General features: G+C 39.0%; 1 pseudogene; it reads right to left on the minus strand.

Annotated features, from left to right (window-relative positions):
* Positions 1-3,485: 3,485 nt before the first annotated feature.
* LOC122432319 lies at positions 3,486-5,006 on the minus strand (annotated as a pseudogene).
* Positions 5,007-5,978: the final 972 nt, after the last annotated feature.

Consider the following 5,978-nt stretch of genomic DNA (forward strand, 5'->3'; position numbering starts at 1 on the left):
AGCAGCATCCAGAAATATTTCAAGTCAGCCTCCAGAAGCAGGACCAGTGGTTGAGAGTATATAGGCATATACAATGGGAGAGGAAAGTGTATATTTTGCAGGCTTATGTCTCTGTTAAATTTTAGTAGATAAATTTAAAAAATTTAAAAGCATCAAAAACAGAAAGAGAATCCAGCTGTATCAGTCTTTGCAGACACTGTTGTAGGACAATCCTTACTAGTTGGCTAGTTTTGCTCTGAGTCACAAGATCATCTGAGGGCTTCCCAGATAGCTCAGTTGATAACGAATCCACCTGCAGTGCGGGAGACCTGGGTTCAATCCCTGTGTTGGGAAGATTCCCTTGAGAAGGGAAAGGCTATCCACTCCAGTATTCTGGCCTGGAGAATTTCATGGGCTGTATAGGCCCTGGGGTAGCAAAGAGTCAGACAAGACTGAGCAACTTTCACTTTACATGAGATCATCCCAAGGTGAAAAGTTAAGGCCACTTCAGATCTTTTCAGAGCGTTCTTCTTGCCTGGACTTACACATGCTTTCTAAAACCCCCAGTATACATTGCTGCTTTTGAATGTCTTAATACCCTAAAGATTTTGAACCAGAGTTTACATAAGAATCCCTGTGATTACCCAAACCAGACAAAGATGCTACAAAAAAAGAAAACTACAGACCAACATCACTGATGAACATAGATGCAAAAATCCTTAACAAAATTCCAGCAAACAGAATCCAACAACATATTAAAATGATCATACATCATGACCAAGTGGGCTTTATCCCAGGGATGCAAGGATTCTTTAATACCCACCAATCAATCAATGTGATACACCACATTAACAAATTGAAAGACAAAAACTATATGATTATCTCAATAGATGCAGAGAGTTTGACAAAATTCAACATCCATTTATGATAAAAACCCTACAGAAAGCAGGAATATAAGGAACATACCTCAACATAATAAAAGCCATATATGATAAGCCCACAGCAAACATTATCCTCAATGGTGAAAAATTGAAAGTATTTCCCCTAAAGTCAGGAACAAGACAAGGGTGCCCACTCTCACTACTACTATTGAACATAGTTTTGGAAGTTTTAGCTACAGCAGTCAGAGAAGAAAAAGAAATAAAATGAATCCAGATTGGAAAAGAAGAAAGTAAAACTCTCACTGTTTGTAGATAACATTATCCTCTACATAGAAAACCCTAAAGACTCCACCAGAAAATAACTAGAGCTAATCAATCAATATAGTAAAGTTGCAGGATATAAAATTATCACACAGAAATCTCTTGCATTCCTATACACTAACAATGAGAAAACAGAAAGAGAAATTAAGGAAACAATTCTATTCACCATTGCAATGAAAAGAATAAAATACTTAGGAATAAATCTACCTAAAGAAACAAAAGAAATACATATAGAAAACTATAAAACATTGATGAAAGAAATCAAAGATGATACAAATAGATGGAGAAATATACCGTGTCCATGGATCAGAAGAATTAATATTATGAAAATGAATATACTACCCCAAGAATCTACAGATTCAATGCAATCCCTATCAAGCTATCAATGGTATTTTTCAGAGAACTAGAACAAATAATTTCATAATCTGTATGGAAATACAAAAACCTCAAATAGCCAAAGCAATCTTGGAAAAGAAGAATGGAACCAGAGGAATCAACCTGCCTGACATCAGACTATACTACAAAGCTACAGTCATCAAGACAGTGTGGTACTGGCACAAAGACAGAAATATGGATCAATGGAACAGAATAGAAAGCCCAGAGATAAACCCACACACCTATGGACACCTTAACTTTGACAAAGGAGGCAAGAATATACAATGGAGAAAAGACAATCTCTTTAACAAGTGGTGCTGGGAAAACTGGTCAACCACTTGTAAAAGAATGAAACTAGAACACTTTCTAACACCATACACAAAAATAAACTCAAAATGGATTAAAGATCTAAATGTAAGACCAGAAACTATAAAACTTCTAGAGGAAGATATAGGCAAAACACTCTGACATAAATCACAGCAGGATCCTCTATGACCTATCTCCCAGAGTAATGGAAATAAAAGCAAAAATAAACAAATGGGACCTAATTAAACTTAAAAGCTTTTGCATAACTAAGGAAACTATAAGCAAGGTGAAAAGACAGCCTTCAGAATGGGAGAAAATAATAGCAAATGAAAAAAACTGACAAAGAATTCATCTCAAAAATATATAAGCAGCTCCTGCAGCTCAATTCCAGAAAAATAAACGACCCAATCAAAAAATGGGCCAAAGAACTAAACAGACATTTCTCCAAAGAAGACATACAGATGGCTAACAAACACATGAAAAGGTGCTCAACATCACTCATTATCAGAGAAATGCAAATCAAAACCACAGTGAGGTACCATTACACGCCAGTCAGGATGGCTGCTATCCAAAAGTCTATAAACAATAAATGCTGGAGAGGGTGTGGCAAAAAGAGAATCCTCTTACACTGTTGGTGTGAATGCAAACTAGTACAGCCACTATGGAGAACAGTATGGAGATTCCTTAAAAAACTGGAAATAGAACTGCCATATGACCCAGAAATCCCCCTGCTAGGCATACACATGTAGGAAACCAGAATTGAAAGAGACACGTGTGCCCCAATGTTCATCGTAGCACTGTTTACAATAGCCAGGACGTGGAAGCAACCTAGATGTCCATCGGCAGATTAATGGATAAGAAAGCTGTGGTACATATACACAATGGAATATTATTCAATAGCTATTAAAAAGAATGCATTTGAATCAGTTCTAACAAGGTGGATGAAACTGGAGCCTATTATACACAGTGAAGTAAGTCAGAAAGAAAAACACCAATACAGTATACTAATGCATATATATGGACTTTAGAAAGATGGTAATGGTGACCCTATATGAGAGATAGCAAAAGAGACACTGATGTGAAGAATGGTCTTTTGCACTCTGTGGGAGAAGGTGAGAGTGAGATGATTTGAGAGAATACCATTGAAACATGTATATTATCATATGTGAAACAAATCGCTAGTCCAGGTTCGATGCATGAGACAGGGTGCTCAGGGCTGGTGCACTTGGATGGGGGATGGGGAGGGAGGTGCGAGGGGAGTTCAGGATGGGGAACACATGTACACCCAAGGCTGATTCATGTCAATGTATGGCAAAAACCACTACAATATTGTAAAGTAATTAGCCTCCAATTCGAATAAATAAATAAATTAAAAAAAAAAAAAGAATCCCTGTGATTGCACATGTGGAAATTGGCCTTGTATTTCTGTTGCCTCCTGGGGCTAGTAGTCCTTGCCTTTGGGAGACACTTTTCACTGTGTAACTGACACTGTGATTCCAACCATCTCCAAGAAGTCCAGGATCTGTACCTGTCATTCCCTTAAGGGAACCTGTACTCTTGTCTACCCTCTTTGTAGTTTGAGTACTATTGTCAGAATTATATATATTTTTGTTGTTGTTGTTGTTATAAGAGGGGCAGTACTTTTATTTATAGAGTTCACATATCAACATGTAACAAATAATTATACATTAGTATCGGTAAGAATACCAAATATTATTTCACAACTGCCACTATGTGTTTCTTCTTCTCTGACACCATCTGCACAGATCCAGGCTTGCTATGTTTGATACGATTCAGTTCCTTTCATCGACGAGCTTCTTTCATGATGCGCTGTTCCTGAATCTGGCTGTAGATAGATTTTGGTAGATGTCGGTGACGAGAGATATGTTTTATATGAGGATGATATTGAAATTTCTCCTTTAACTTCTGGTTATAATCTGTGGCCGCTTTTTCTCGTGATGTAAGCACACCCAACTTTTCAGAAGCATTAGCTTTCCATAGACGAATGTTCATTTCATCAGATCCACACATAATGTACTTGCTGTCAGCGGTCCATTTTACACAGATAACATGCTGCATTCTCTTTGTGTGATAGACTTCCCTGCTTCTACTTTTGTCCACAGGAAAGATTCGAATAGATTTATCAAAACTAGCTGACACAAACTCTCTCCCAGTGGGACAGTAATCCACATCAAGCACTGCAGACACATGATCCATATGCACCATTACAGGAGTGTCCAGGGCACGCATATCAAAAGTATACAAGTTGTAATCTTCGTTTGCTGCAGTAAAAATGAATGCTTCCATAGGGTTCCAGCAAATTGTATTTGTTCTCATATCTAAGATGACCTTTTTTTCAGAGGAGTAGCTTGTCTCATATCATACAGTACTATATTCCTGTCAGAAGCACAACTTCCCAAGAGAAATGTCTCAATTGGGTTAAATTTAACACTGCTTATACTGTCAAATCCCCAAGTCATTGAACATATAGGATTGGTTCTTTGTTCATCCCAAATGTCTACTTGCTGTCCACACGTGGCAAAAACAGCTTCTTTCCAGTGATGATCAATTCCTGTATACACTGTCTTTCCTAATATTGTATGCAATGGCTCCTCCTCTTCTCCACAGCTTGTTCCATCCATTTTCCATTGCTTCACAGTTTTGTCATCACCAACAGTAAAAAAAGATGTCCCACAAAAGCGAGTACATATTCCTCATACAAAACCTTCATGTGCTTGTATTGTACGAATACATTTTCGTCTGGTCAAGTTCCAAATTTTAACCTCTCCATCACATGCCCCAGAAAGGACAGTAGCCAGGCTCTTTGGATTCTTTGCCAAGCAATTGACTCCATCTCGGTGACCATCCAGGGAGGCAAGGAATGGTTTTGCAAATACCTGTTCCAGTTTGGTAGCATTTAAAGCTCTTATATATTCTCATGGGACCTCAAAAGGATGTAAGGTAGGATCATAGTTTCTTGGAACTCAGTGTAAGTCCAATTTGGTTTCGCGGACATAGTGGTCGGGGTTCCAACTCAGCATCTTCACCTTCATCTTGCTGCCAGTTCTCCAGGGATCTTACGACCCTTTCCCTCCAGGCCCCAGATACCGCCGCCGCAGACTCCTTCTCCACCAACACATGCCACTTCCCCAGAATTATAATTGTTAGCATCACTAGGATGATAATGATAACTGTTACTGTTGACATTTATGATGATTTTTATTAATGCATATGTTGCCTTTATGTGTTGAGTTTCAGTTATATCCATAAAAAATGAATAGAGTCACTTTATTCACCAAGGGTGTCTGATTTTCTGAAAATGTCTGTGAGGGGTCCCCAACATAAATACTCATACATTGCAGCTCCCAGCTCCTGATACACCTGACTGAACCCAATGGTTGGAAGATGCTCCTGAAATACACCTTGTTCCCCTTCTGAGGCAGAGGTTCTCCGTGCTGGGATCTGAGGACCAAGGATGATGTCATGGGCCCTTCTGAGACTGGAAAGATTCACAAGTCCCTGTGAAGCCCAGCAATTGTCTGTAGACATCTAGAATCTCCAGCTAGGTCATCTTTGTACATCTCGAGAAACCACTACATTTCTTACTTCAACTCAGGGACCCAGAAGCAGCTCTTGATGACACAGAATGCCAGGGAGTGAACGGTGGGCATAAGACTCCAGAAATCTTCCTCAGATGCCCCTAAGGACACAAGAACCAGCTTGGAAAGGCTACCGAGAAAACCTTTCTCCTGCTTCAGAAATGTTTACTTCAAGCTTGAAAGCCAGGGAACTGCCATTGGTCAAAATGGCTGCTCAGAGACAGCTACCTAGCTCCTCTGAAGTTGATGGAAACTTTCTAGTTCACTTCTGGTGGCCAGGAAATGTTGATACTGGCCTGGAAGTCCTGAAGAAAGTGACCAGCTCTCTCGAGCAACTGCAGAACTTTGTAAGTACTCCAGGGAATCTTGGAATTTTGTGGAATTTAGTCCATTGGGATATAGCCGATGATTTTTCTTATGATCACATTGGCTTTTGTGTTTTCTTGTTTGTTGGATTTTTAAAATAATTTTTTAAATTATTTATTTTTGGCTGTGCTGGGTCTTTGTTACTATGTGG

The sequence above is a fragment of the Cervus canadensis genome, chromosome 31 (assembly GCF_019320065.1).
Source record: "Cervus canadensis isolate Bull #8, Minnesota chromosome 31, ASM1932006v1, whole genome shotgun sequence".
NCBI lineage: Eukaryota > Metazoa > Chordata > Mammalia > Artiodactyla > Cervidae > Cervus > Cervus canadensis.